Genomic DNA, 12,508 nt, shown 5'->3' on the forward strand with positions numbered 1-12,508 from the left:
TCAAGACTATTTAAATTGGGTAGGAACATATTAATGTGAGTTGTTAACTATATTCTCCTTGGTAAGCATTTAAAAAATTGAAAGTCCTCATCAACAATCTGCCAAGTATTTGAAGAAAATGTACAAGTCAAAAAGAAAGCTACAGATGGCATACTGGAGCCACTATAAACTCCATTCAATATTTTAAAAACAATCAAAATACCTACATCTGCCTATTGATCTATCAATCTAGCAAGTCAATAAGCAAGCACTGTCTCCTGGTGGAAACTCAAATTTCCAGTGAGCTTTTCCAGACATATTTTACTTCATCTCACACTTTTATTTTTCCTTCATGTTTTAATTCCCTTCCTGCAAGGGTCTTAAGCTTCTTCTTGCAAGTCTCCCTGGACGCACCTCTGAAATGTCTATGAAATTGAATCTTTTCTTGAGCCTGATTACAGTGATTCTAGCTGAGGATTCCACGGACTCCCAGGTTATCTCAAAAGTCAAACAGATCATAACTCAAAACATAGTGTAGACTATACATTCTTTAAAAATCTCTCACAGATGGCCAAAGTGAGGACGCAGGGGCAGGAAGAGTACAGTCATAGCCATACTTATTGATATGGAGGTCAGGAAAGATTAAGAGGTGAGGCTTGGAGAATCACAGACCTTCACAGTTAACAGCAAAATAGAGCAGTGAGTAAATAAGTGTTTCTTAAATTACACACCTGTGGGTTTGAATCTGTTGTGATTCTTATGCATAGATAACATGTAAAGTAAAAACGTGATCAAATGGAATCCTCCAAATATTAGGCCCCTCCTCTCCATCATTGATGTTCTGTGCCCTGTTCTTTCACATCCTACTGACTGAAAGCTGACTTTTGCTCAGCTATGGAGAAGAATATCCTATTATAATTTCAAACTTATTTGCATTCCTCTACTGACTTTCCCAAACTTCTATTACTTGAGCTGATACATTTTATCCAATTTTTTTCTAGTTCTCTTGATAAACTAGCTTTGTATCAGTTAATTTGCCTCATTACCCTTTAAATACTTCTAGCTGCTTCCAGCCATGCCAGTATTCATGTTTTTCCTGAAACTGAAACTGCTGTACTCCATGTCAATAAATCTCTAAAAATTCTCCAAGGTATAGCATGAGTTACACTTAGTCCATGAAACTGTATCCACCTCCTCCAGACCATTTTCTCCTCTTAAATTTTCTCTAGTACTTTAAGAATGAAAGTTGAAGGGATAACATGATGAAATTAGGTAGATAAAAGTAGAAAAATCTACTTAAACATTTTGGCCTTCACGGAATCAAATAGTAATAAAATCACCAGTTAAAATGGCTAAGTTAACTAAAAAAATGGGTAAATGCAATATCCTGTGGTCACATTTAATATCTTGCCTTGGGTTTATCCAATTCTGATGCTTCCAAGGTTCATTAAACCAAACATATTTTCCAGCACAATCTGTGATGGCACAACTTCTGTGTGCTGTGTCACTGGCATATTCTTGCTGCATGTGCACAGATAAAAATAGTTATGTCAGACACAACAACTGTCAAATTTGATGCCTGGGGCATGGTTTTTGATAAAGACAGCTGTGGATGCTAAACTGAAGTTTCCTCTGTACCCTTTATTCCCACCTCTTTCGAGAAAGCTGCCCAACGATAGTCTTTATTTTTTTTTGTGCTTTGCATCTGTATTTGGATGCTGAGAAGACAAATAATGCACAAACTCTATGGTGTGGAAAGGGGACGAAAAACACCTGTCAAATGTACTCTCAGCAACATCAGAAGAGAAGATACTCTGCTCTCACTGACAAGGCCTTTTGGAAACCTGGAAAGAGATCTCTTCGGGAGATCATTGCCACGTTCCATTTAAAAGTTGTTTCTGCAAATAACTGAAGGATCTTGTAAATTGCACTGTGAAGGCCTTATAATTTGAAACTATCAAACTGTTTCCATTTATCTATGATCAATATACCCAGAGGTCCACAAAAATTTTCTCTAAAGGACTAAGGAGTGAGTATTTTTTGGTTGTGTGGGCCATATGGTCTCTGTTATAATTACTCAACTCTGTCATTGGGGAAACAAAAATAATATATAATGGGTTTGGATTTGTTTGAATAAAACTTTACTAACAATATAAAATTTTGAATTTCATATAAATTTTACTTCACAAAATATGATGGTTTTGTCCTATTAAAAAATGTAGAGTTTTTCAAAACACAGACCACTGGGCCTCCATGGTGGCGCAAGGGGTTGAGACGCAACCTATGAAGCTATCTGCAGCCTCTACAGCACGAGTTTGATCCCAGGCCAGCCAGGGAGCAACCCAGGGAGCATGGCGCAGACCTCTCCTGACTTGTCCGCTTCTCCCCTCAGCAGTGTACTTCAGTCAATCTGCCTGTTCTGCTCCCCACACTGTCTCTGGTGAATCCTCTCACTGCCCCCCCCCCAACTCTGGCCTGTACCCCAGCTCTTATATGCATAAATAAATAAATCTTTAAAAATATAAAATAAAACACAGACTATTAAAAAAGGCAGCAGTCAGGTTTGATACACAGACTGTTGCTTGCTGTCCCTGCTGTAGATGTATGTGCCTTCTCTGTTTATCTCATGTGAAAATCACAAATAGATGCCACTTAAGAGACTTATCTCCACATACTGAGATGTCTCAGCCTAGGTCTTGTCCAGCTCTAAAAGAAGGTCACCAATATATGTGTATGATAAATGAACATATACACATATAAATACATATACACACTTATATTTTTAAGTCCCCCAAAAGAATCATTAGATTCCAAATTAAAAAACAACCCGCTGTCCTTCTAGAAGCAAATTTCATTTTGCTCTAGCTTGTTTAGACATTTTAGGTTAATGAACAATCACAGTGCTTAACTTTGTGTACTTTCAGGAAATTCTGTTTCTGTATTACTGACAACAAGTGTAAAATTTAAAAGAGATTTGAAATGTTAGTGTGGCTGGGTGCTCGGCCTCAGTGGTATTCACCAGAGTTATGCCTGATGCATTCTGGCACCACATTAAATTCTGCTCTCATAACTTCCATGGCTGTTGATTCAAGGAAATTGATCTTTAACTCAGGGACCACAGACTTATCCGTATTGACCATATAACACAGTGTCCTCAGACAGTTTACAAATTTTCGACATTGCTCACTAAATAGGACTTGATCAATCGCTAAGTTCCTGATGGGGATGATGATTAGGGAATATGTTGTGCTTATGAGTTTATACATGGTTTCTTCAGATGTCAGTTAACCTCTGAAGGAATGTTTTCTTTTTTCTTTTTATCTTCTGCTTTTTGTAAAGGATTTTTCTCTTTTCTTGTGGCTTATTTTATTTCTTTGTGTGTCATTAAGAACAATACATTAAGTTTGTTTAATATTGGTAAAATCATAGCCTGAATCTCAGAAAATAAAATCATATAAGCAGGTTAAAAATAACAGTGTCTGGACAATGTTTTCCAGTTTCCCACAGTAATCCATTTGGCCTACTCTTAGCCTTGGACTAGGTTCCCAAACACTGAAGTGTAGCAGAACATAATCATTATTTTTAAGTTGGAGTTTATGTACTGCAAGACCAAGAATTGTGAGCTTCTCAGGGGGCATGTGAAACTATAGAGCAATATCCATATCTCCCTAAAACTTCATCTTTATTCAAACTCTAGTTAAACTTAATTTTTATATTTAAATAGATTATAGGGTATAATTCAAATGATTATGGATTTCAAAAACATAAATGAAAAGAATAGATACGTGTCATGTAAATTGTTGCTGTATCTACCTCCTTACTAGACCAAGGAAATCACATGACTCTCCAGTGCCATTAATGATTTTTGGTAAGATTGTTGTAATCTATTTTCATAATAGGAAGGCATCAGAGTGGCTCTATGATCAAATCAACACTTTGGGAAAGAGGACAAAGTAAACATCATTCTCTGGTTCTCTTGTAAATCAATTAGATCAAATGTTGGTGTACTTAATTAATTACACAGTATTTTTTTCAACTCAGGTATTGTTAAAAGCCACAGAGTTTAGGAGTCCGCCAAGTTAAATTCTCCTTCCCAGTCTTTCTGTGTTGTTGTATGACATGTCATTTCTCTTCCCTCTCCCCCTCTTCATCTTAGGAAAGGGATCTCCCTACTCCAATATCACAATTTTAATAGAAAATTTCAAGTAATATAAAAGCAAATTGAAAAGCAGAGATAAATGATTTAACTAGAAGAAACATAAGTCTTCCTAGATATGTCAAATAAAAATGAGGTTAAAGAGAGGTAACTGTAAGGCTCTCTGTGCCCATCCCCACCTGCCATTTCTTTACCATCGTGAAATAAATTGAGTTCATCACTTGTTCTTTTTAAATTATGGAAATAACTGAAGTGAAGCTTCACGTCAGCAGGGGGAAAGTTTTATTCAATTACTAAAATTATATGAAAAGCAAAAATTGTTCTATTATGGTCCCCAAATTTTTTCTCTCCTGTTTTTTTCTGTGTTGTTATTGTTGTTTTGTTTTGTTTTATAACAGATCAGAATGACAGATGTGTGAAAAGGAGAAAGAACTAGGAAAATATGAAAACAGTCACAACTGGCTTCCTAGATTTATTTCCAGTGGATTTTACATCTGGTCCAACTGTGTTGTTTGTTGATATTCTGTTGGCAACAGACATGAGCCGTATGTCTCACTTGCTTTTATTAACGTTTTAATATCCAGACAAGAGGATGTGGTAAAATTTATAGCAATGAACTGAATGATCTTTGCACTGCATTCTCAAAGGTGGCATCTTTTCACCTCCATATTCTGAAGGTCAAGCGATCGTGGCTGTCCTGGGTGTTTATAAATATCCCTAGACTCAAAGGATCATCATCAACCCCTTCCTTACTATAGCACCAGCCTCCTTAACTTCTGTCTTGAGTGGGCATTTTAGTCCACCCGCTTTACTGGGATTTTCGAATTAAAACCTAATCCTGCTCACTCCTAGCAACTTCTTCAGTTATGTCAGCTTCCTCAAAAAAATAAACTCCCATTGTATTAGAGAGGCATAGCAAGACTTTTAATAAGGACTATCATTCTACCTTGCATTTCCAGGCTCTGATGTCTTACCCACATATTTCAACAATTCTAAGCTTCTCTTCATTTCTTAAACATTCCTGTCATAACTCTGGCCTTTCACGAATGCCTTTTACTCTGCCCAGTTTCCCTGTCTAACTGTCATTCATCCTCTAGACCCAGCTTAATATCAATTCCTCTGTGAAGTCTTTACTGACACTCCTAGCTGCAATAGGAAAGTAAACCACCCCTCTCACGATACAGTGAAATAATTTCTCCCTAGGAATTGTTCACAGCTCAAAATGATTTCAATAATGATACTTTGAACAAGAGGGGAAAATAAATAGCATAAACAACACTTTAGAAATAATCACAAATACTTCTCCAAATGGTTTAATACTATTCCAAGGCTTTAATTTTTCAGTCATCTAATTAAGATTAGTTGCGTAATAATTTGTAGATTTTTTTTTAATTCTCTATATAGGCCTTTCATCTGAGAATATCAGAGTTTTCTTTACATTAATTAATATTTTCTATATGACCATAATATACTATTAGTACTATGTCACTATAGATTCTGAGAAAAATAGATTTGGGTCTTTTTGATTTATCTAATGCTGCACAGATTCTCTATTACCAGAGAGAGGGAAAAACAAATCTCGAATCCTCTAAATCCCCATTATGGGAAAAAAGCTTTCACAAAACTGGTGTCCAACTAGCTCCCTACAGAAACTCCTACAAATGTTATTTTCCAGTGGTGGTAGGTATGACACCCACTTTCCCAAATATTTTCTAAAAATATATGAGAGAATTAGTAGCATTAGAGTTGAGGACAGTGAAACAGACATGAACAGCAGAAGTGAGATCTTCTGACTCCAGTTCCTTAAGATGTAAGATCGCTGGTCCACCCTGCATTGTTTTTGGGTGTCTCTTACTAATGGAGTAGCCATCTCTGAATGTTATTCCATTAACCCCTCAGATAATTATTTAATGGAATTTTGCAGATCTTAACTTAATTAGCTCTTTCACTGCCCCTTAGGTGTATTATAAATATGGGTGTTTTTAGGAAAAAAATGAATCAGTGTTTCAAGATAGCATGCAAAAATAATGATCCAAAATATTCACAAAGTTTGAAAATGATTTATGTTACTAAATTCTCTATTTGTAGTTTTCTTTTTATTCCTATCAGCTGGCTGAGGGGCTACGTTTCTCATCCCATCACTTCTTTCCAGGGTCTAAGGGAGCTGTCATCTCCTGTTCTTCCAGAAATACTATTAACTCTATTACCAAAATATTTGGACTTTTGGGTTATTTGTTGTGTCAAACCTGAGAAGTTGCAGTTTTCTAAAGGGAAAGGAAGAAAATGTCTTTTCCTTATCTCTCTAATGCCAACTTGGTATTTATGTTTTATCTTTTGGTCTTGATTAGACAGTTATTTCTTCTTATCCCTTCTTCTCCTTCTAGCAGTTCTGAGTCCAGTCTATGCTTTGAAAAATATCATTGTACTATTGCCAATCAATAGCTATCGATATACATATATGTCTTTGTATTTTAGTTATTGGTAAAATGACATTCCAACTAAATTCAAAACCCCTTGAGTAAAGGGATCTTAGAATATTCCATTTCACATTCCCAAAAGGGCTCTAGTACAGTTCCTGCGCAAAAAAGTACTCAAAATATATTTGTTAATTGAACAAAATGTAAATGTATATATATAAGTGTATATATATAAAATTATATATATATAAAAGTATATACACATATATATATTCATTACAATGCAATGGAAATTGAATGAGAATGGTGTGTAGACTTTTTTTTTTAAACCATAATGGAATACTTTCAAATTATTTTTCTAATACTTATCATTCTCAAGCCATCATATACAAACCTTATAAATATGTAAAACAGGCTTTTACATGGGCACAGTCAATCTACCCAGCCAAAGTCTCAGACAGAGAGAATTTCTCTGATAGAGCTGGTACCAGGGTGGCCTGGCCCTCTTCTCTGAGCTCTTACAGTTTTTGGAAACCAACCAGGACCTGCCCATCCCTAGGGAAGCCACCACTACTGTGCACATCTTGTGTTTATTACCCGTCAGCCTCAGTACATTGAATGATACTCAAGGGACCTGAGACAGTCACTGACTCCTACCAGATTGTTAGGGTCAACCCCATTGTGTCTTATTTGGAAGTTTTGGTTCTTTCTCTCTTTTTCACTCATAAATAAAAATACCGTATCAGCTAATTTCAACTTAAATAAATTTACCATCATTTCAAAACAATATTCAAGCAATTCCAAAGTATTTTTCTACGTTCTCTCCACAATTTCACATTCCAGCCATTTCCCCAAGTTAAGATCATCTATCATGCCAGGATATAAATACAGTGAGTTACTGATAATAGTAAATATTGAACCCCCACACTTGAAAATAATAAATATATATCTTATTAACTAATGATAGGACAACAGAGAATTTAAGACATGGCCCCTGCCATTAAAATATACTGGATTCAGGGCCTCCCCTCTTGGTGCAGCAGTTGAGCAAGGGGCTGCAAAGCTGCCCGCAGCCTCTGCAGCACCGGTTCCATCCCCAGCCACTGGCAAGGGTCCCACATGGTGTGCAGACCTCTCCTGCCACGCCCCCTGCTCCCCTCAGCAGAGTATTTTGTCAGTCTGCCTGTTCTGTTCCCTGCTCTGGCTCTGGTGAATTCTCTCACACTCCCACGCTTCTGACTGTACTCAGTGCTTGTATAAATAAATAAATAAATAAATAAATAAATAAATAAATAAATGAATGAATAAATGAATAAATAAATAAATAAATAAAAATACATATACTGGATTCAGTTGGGAAGGAACAAAAAGCATTTCAGCGAGTGGTGAACTGTGGAACACCAAGAACATATAAGTCAGAGTGAGGTGGTATCATTAGGATATGCTTTATGAAAATACATACAACCATGGAAAGCCCACAAATAGGAAGCTCTCTACGTTGGTAGATCAGGCACTTGGGGGACCAAATGGAGTATGGAAAGAACTAGATTAGCTGAGTATGATTGAAGCCCTAGTCCAGTATTAGGCCTGTGATTCTGAATAAGAGATGCATTTATTCTTCAATCCATTCATCTTTCTTCTCATTCATCCATCATCTACCCATCTGTATATGTGTTTGTTATTTAAATGTAGTAACTAGAACAGGCTAGTCAATCCCTAACTGAATATGTAAATAAATTAATACATGATAGTATTAACTTGTCCAACAAGTTCATTGCCCATTCTTAAAAGTGGGTCCTCTATATTTCTGCTATATAATAAAATCAAAATCAAAATCAACAGGCAACTATAAACCAGACACACTATGGGGAGGTGTTAAAACAAGGGTGGTGGGAATTTTACGGGGACTCTAACTAAGATTAAAATGCATACATTGCACAAAAATGAAAAATGATGTAAAAATATATAAAATAAAATTAAAAATTTAAAAATTAAAATATCACTTAAAAATGGGTTGTCTTTTTATCACTGAGTTTAAGGAACTCTTTATATAGTCTGGATATTAGATCCTTATGAGTTGTATGGTTTGCAAATATCTTTCTCCCCTTATTTAGTTTGTCATTTCATTTTCCTGATTGTGTCCTTTCATGCATTTCATTTTGATGAAGTGAAATTTACCTTTTGTTTTTCTTTTGTTTGTTGCCCTTTCAATGTCTTATCTAAAAATCCACCTACATATTCACTGCCAAAACCTTGGTCCTGAAGATTTACCATTATGTTCTCTTCTAACACTTTTATAAATTTAGCTTTTAGAGAGGTATTTGATCCACTTTGAATTAATTTTATATACAATGTGAGGCTAAGGTCCAACTCATTCCTTTGTGTATGGTTGTTCCTTACTACATGTCAAATAGATAGTTCTCTCTCCAATGAGTGGTGTTCTTATCCTTGATGAAAAACAATTGCCCAGAAATCTATGGATTTATTTTTGAACTCTTAATTGTATTCTATTGATTTGTATGTCTCTCCTATATTGGTACAAATTGTTTTTTATTACTGTAGTTTTTAAGTTTTGAAACTGGAAAGTTTAAGTCTTCCAACTTTGTTCTTGTTTTTCAATATTGGTTTTATTAGTCTGGGTCTTTTGAAATTCCTATTAACTGCAGGATCAGTTTTTCCATTTCTGAAAACAAGTTGCTGAAATTTTAATAGGATTGCTTTAAATCTAAATATCAATTTGGGGAGAATTGTTATTAACAGTATAAATTTTTCCAATCCATGATCAGGAATATCTTTCCATAAATATCAGTAATTGATTTCAGAAATGTTTTATCGCTTCTTCGGACTATCAGTCTGCTATCCCTTTGGTTAAATGTATTTAATTAATACTTATCAAGCTTAATATAACACTCATATTAGGTACAATGATGAAGACAAAAGATACATTAAAAACCAACACGCAACACTCCTTTAATCTTAATAGTCCCCATTAAGATTGGGATGGCCATTTTCAGCCAGGTTTGCCAATATAAACCCAAACCTTTATATTTTGATTGCCTGCACTTCTACTACTAACCATACTGATGCTTTGAAATTCAACCTGACTGAGACTCATTACTTTCCTTCTATTGCCATATACTTAAAAAAGAAATATTCCAATGTGGCAAAGTATTACTACTTTGTTGGTAGAACATCAGCAAGTGATTTAAAAATCCTTAAATAATCAGGTCTTTCATTCAGTTAAACATTGAATAATGATTGCAGCATTTAGTGACATTTGTGCTCTTGAGAATTAAACACTAGTATAGGAACTGAAGGTGAAAAAAACATGATTCAAAGATCTAAAGAAAATTAGGAGAGAAGTATAAACCATAAAATATCAGATTACAAAGATTGCAAAGTGTTAGGTTGAAACAAACTCATAGTGACAATAAAAGAAAGGTTTTCACTGACTTAATGGTGAACAAGGCATTTGCAATTGAGAAGACATTCTAACTAGCTAGAATGGAACATACCAAGTAAAGAAGTATAAAGTAGGAAGCTATGCTCTGAGAATTCTGAAATCTTATATAGAGGAGGAGGTTTAAGCATCAGGTGCTAGGAAGTAAGTGTCAGAGATGGGGTTAAGAAGACACCCAAGGATAATGCCATGGACAATATCCCACAGACCCCTAGTTGTTTTTTTTTTTTAATATATGCAAGATGCTTTATTAGGTGTTTTTGACTTTCTAAGGACTTTTTTTTATATTTTATATAATTCTTACATAATTTTTCTTTTTTGCACAATGCATGCATTTTCATTTTGGTTATGTTCCCCGTACAATTCCCACGCCCCCTTATTTTGGCCCTAATCCCTTCTCTCCTCCCCTTCACTCCCCCCCCAGCACCCCTGTCCCCCCCTCCCACCCAGTTTGGATGGAGCTAGAAGGGATCATGCTCAGCAAAATAAGCCAGAAAGAAAAAGATAAATACCGGATGGTCTCACTCATAGCATGAATTTAGAAAACCTAAATAAGGGACTAGGAAAAAGACTAATTATAATAAAGAAAAAGTCAAAATCAACAAGTAACTATAAACCACAGACCCCTAGTTTTAAAACAGAACTTTGTCATATGCTCTTTCAGTCACAAGCCACAAGCAGAGCAAAGCATAAATGGAGGAAACAGACAAAATTAAGACTTGAGGTTGCTCCAGGTTCCCAAAGACCCTTATTAACAAGCATTCATGGGAGAGTTTTGAAAACATAGGAAGAAATTGTATAATATCCTGCAAATAGTTGAAATCAAAATGAATTAATTTAATTCTTGTTGATATGGGGAAGGTCAGATTAATAGCCTAGGAAAGGTTTCAGATTTTAGAAATGGAGTCGAAAATACACACACTGATGTTATTTTTGCCCACCTGTGATAAATGTTCCATCTATCTGCCAGTCATTTATTTAAAATATAAATCAGACAATCAGAGTCTTTGCTGAAATTCTTCCAATTTCATGTAAAAAGAGACTCCCTTCTGTGGACGATAAGTCTGAGCTTCCCTGCCTCCCTCTCCATCTTCATTCTACAACAATCTTTCCTTTTAACTCAACCTGCTCTAGTCATGATGGCTTGCTTTCTATTTTTTGAACACAGGGCTTGATTGGGTCTTTTTGCTCCCTTCACCCTCTGCATGAAATGCTTTGCCTCTAGGTCTTCACATGGCATGCATTTTATCATCCATATTTCAGCGGAAATTTCTCCCACTCATGGAGGCCTCCTCTGTCTCCATGATTTAAGGGAGCTCTTTCCTGTCATTCTGTGATACAGCATCTTCCTTTATTTTTATTTCCTTCCTTGTATTTAGCACAATCTGAATCAAGGTATATGTTTGCTATTTTATGTTTATATTCTGCCTCAGTTCCATCCCCTATTCTGCTAGAAACTGAGAATTATTGCATTGTTCCATGTTTGGGTTGCAGAATAATGCCAGGAGCACAGTATCCCCTTTACATACTGTGGAATACATGAATTGAATAAGGAGTGCACAAAAAAGTAGCTCTATTAATAAAATTTAGAAGAAATATGCAGCAGGTATAGGTCAAATAGCCCAGGACAGACCTAGTAAGGTCTGTAAGATTTTAGTTGCTCATATGTTGCCTAAGAGGACAGTTTCTGTGTGTTTGATTTCTAACTCATCACTTCTACCCTTTCATTTTTACCCTTCCTACCTTATCTTTCTAGTCTCTTATGCCCCTGCCCCTTGTTTTTTGAGGAAAATGATTTTATGCAAATGTATTCCCGAAAGAACACAAAACAGGGGGAAAGATGTTTAAATTCAAAACAATGCAGCTTTGGTGAATATATTATAGACAGTGAGCTGTCATCTTAACCAAGTGAGTTATGCCCATTTGAATGATAAATATGGAAAAGTATCTTACAACACTAAATAAGATGCTTACTGAGAGACACTTGCATTATGGGGAAGAGTATGTACACACTGAAAAGATATTATGTAGTTTCTGAGCTAAATTCACACTTAAGATTCACATTTTACCAACAGAATATGATTGAAAAGTCACTTCTCACATTCAACAAACCATCTAGAAAACTCTCTTAAAGAATTTTTGACGACTTAAAGAAAATGGATGAACTAAAAAGCACTCTGACTTCAGGGTAGAAGAAAATTAAATTGGTTTCCACTAGGTTGACCACAATCAAGAAATTCAAACTGAACTCCAAAAGCAAGAGAGACACTTGAAGACTAGTAATACGGTTTCAGGGAAAGGAAGATGAATTTAGCCAAAGTTTTTGAACTCTCTAGTGAGAAGGGAGGTCATAGATAAGACCAAGAAGAAGTCTGCAATAATCCAGACAGGCAATGATTAAAGCCTGGATGAGAATAGGAATTATTGATTGTCTAAAGGGGGAGTGGGTGGAGGGAGTTAATTTCCCTTGCTTCTTCCTTACTTCACACATATAAA

At 35.6% G+C, this 12,508-nt stretch overlaps 1 long non-coding RNA gene across 1 annotated transcript in view; it reads left to right on the forward strand.

The window, feature by feature from the left end:
* Positions 1–12,508, forward strand: part of LOC129144821 (uncharacterized) — a 330,134-nt gene that overhangs the window by 221,552 nt on the left and 96,074 nt on the right. The gene's annotated exons all lie outside the window — the stretch shown is intronic.

Source organism: Talpa occidentalis, unplaced genomic scaffold, assembly GCF_014898055.3.
Source record: "Talpa occidentalis isolate TD23 unplaced genomic scaffold, MPIMG_talOcc4v2.1 talOcc4.7, whole genome shotgun sequence".
NCBI classification, from domain to species: domain Eukaryota; kingdom Metazoa; phylum Chordata; class Mammalia; order Eulipotyphla; family Talpidae; genus Talpa; species Talpa occidentalis.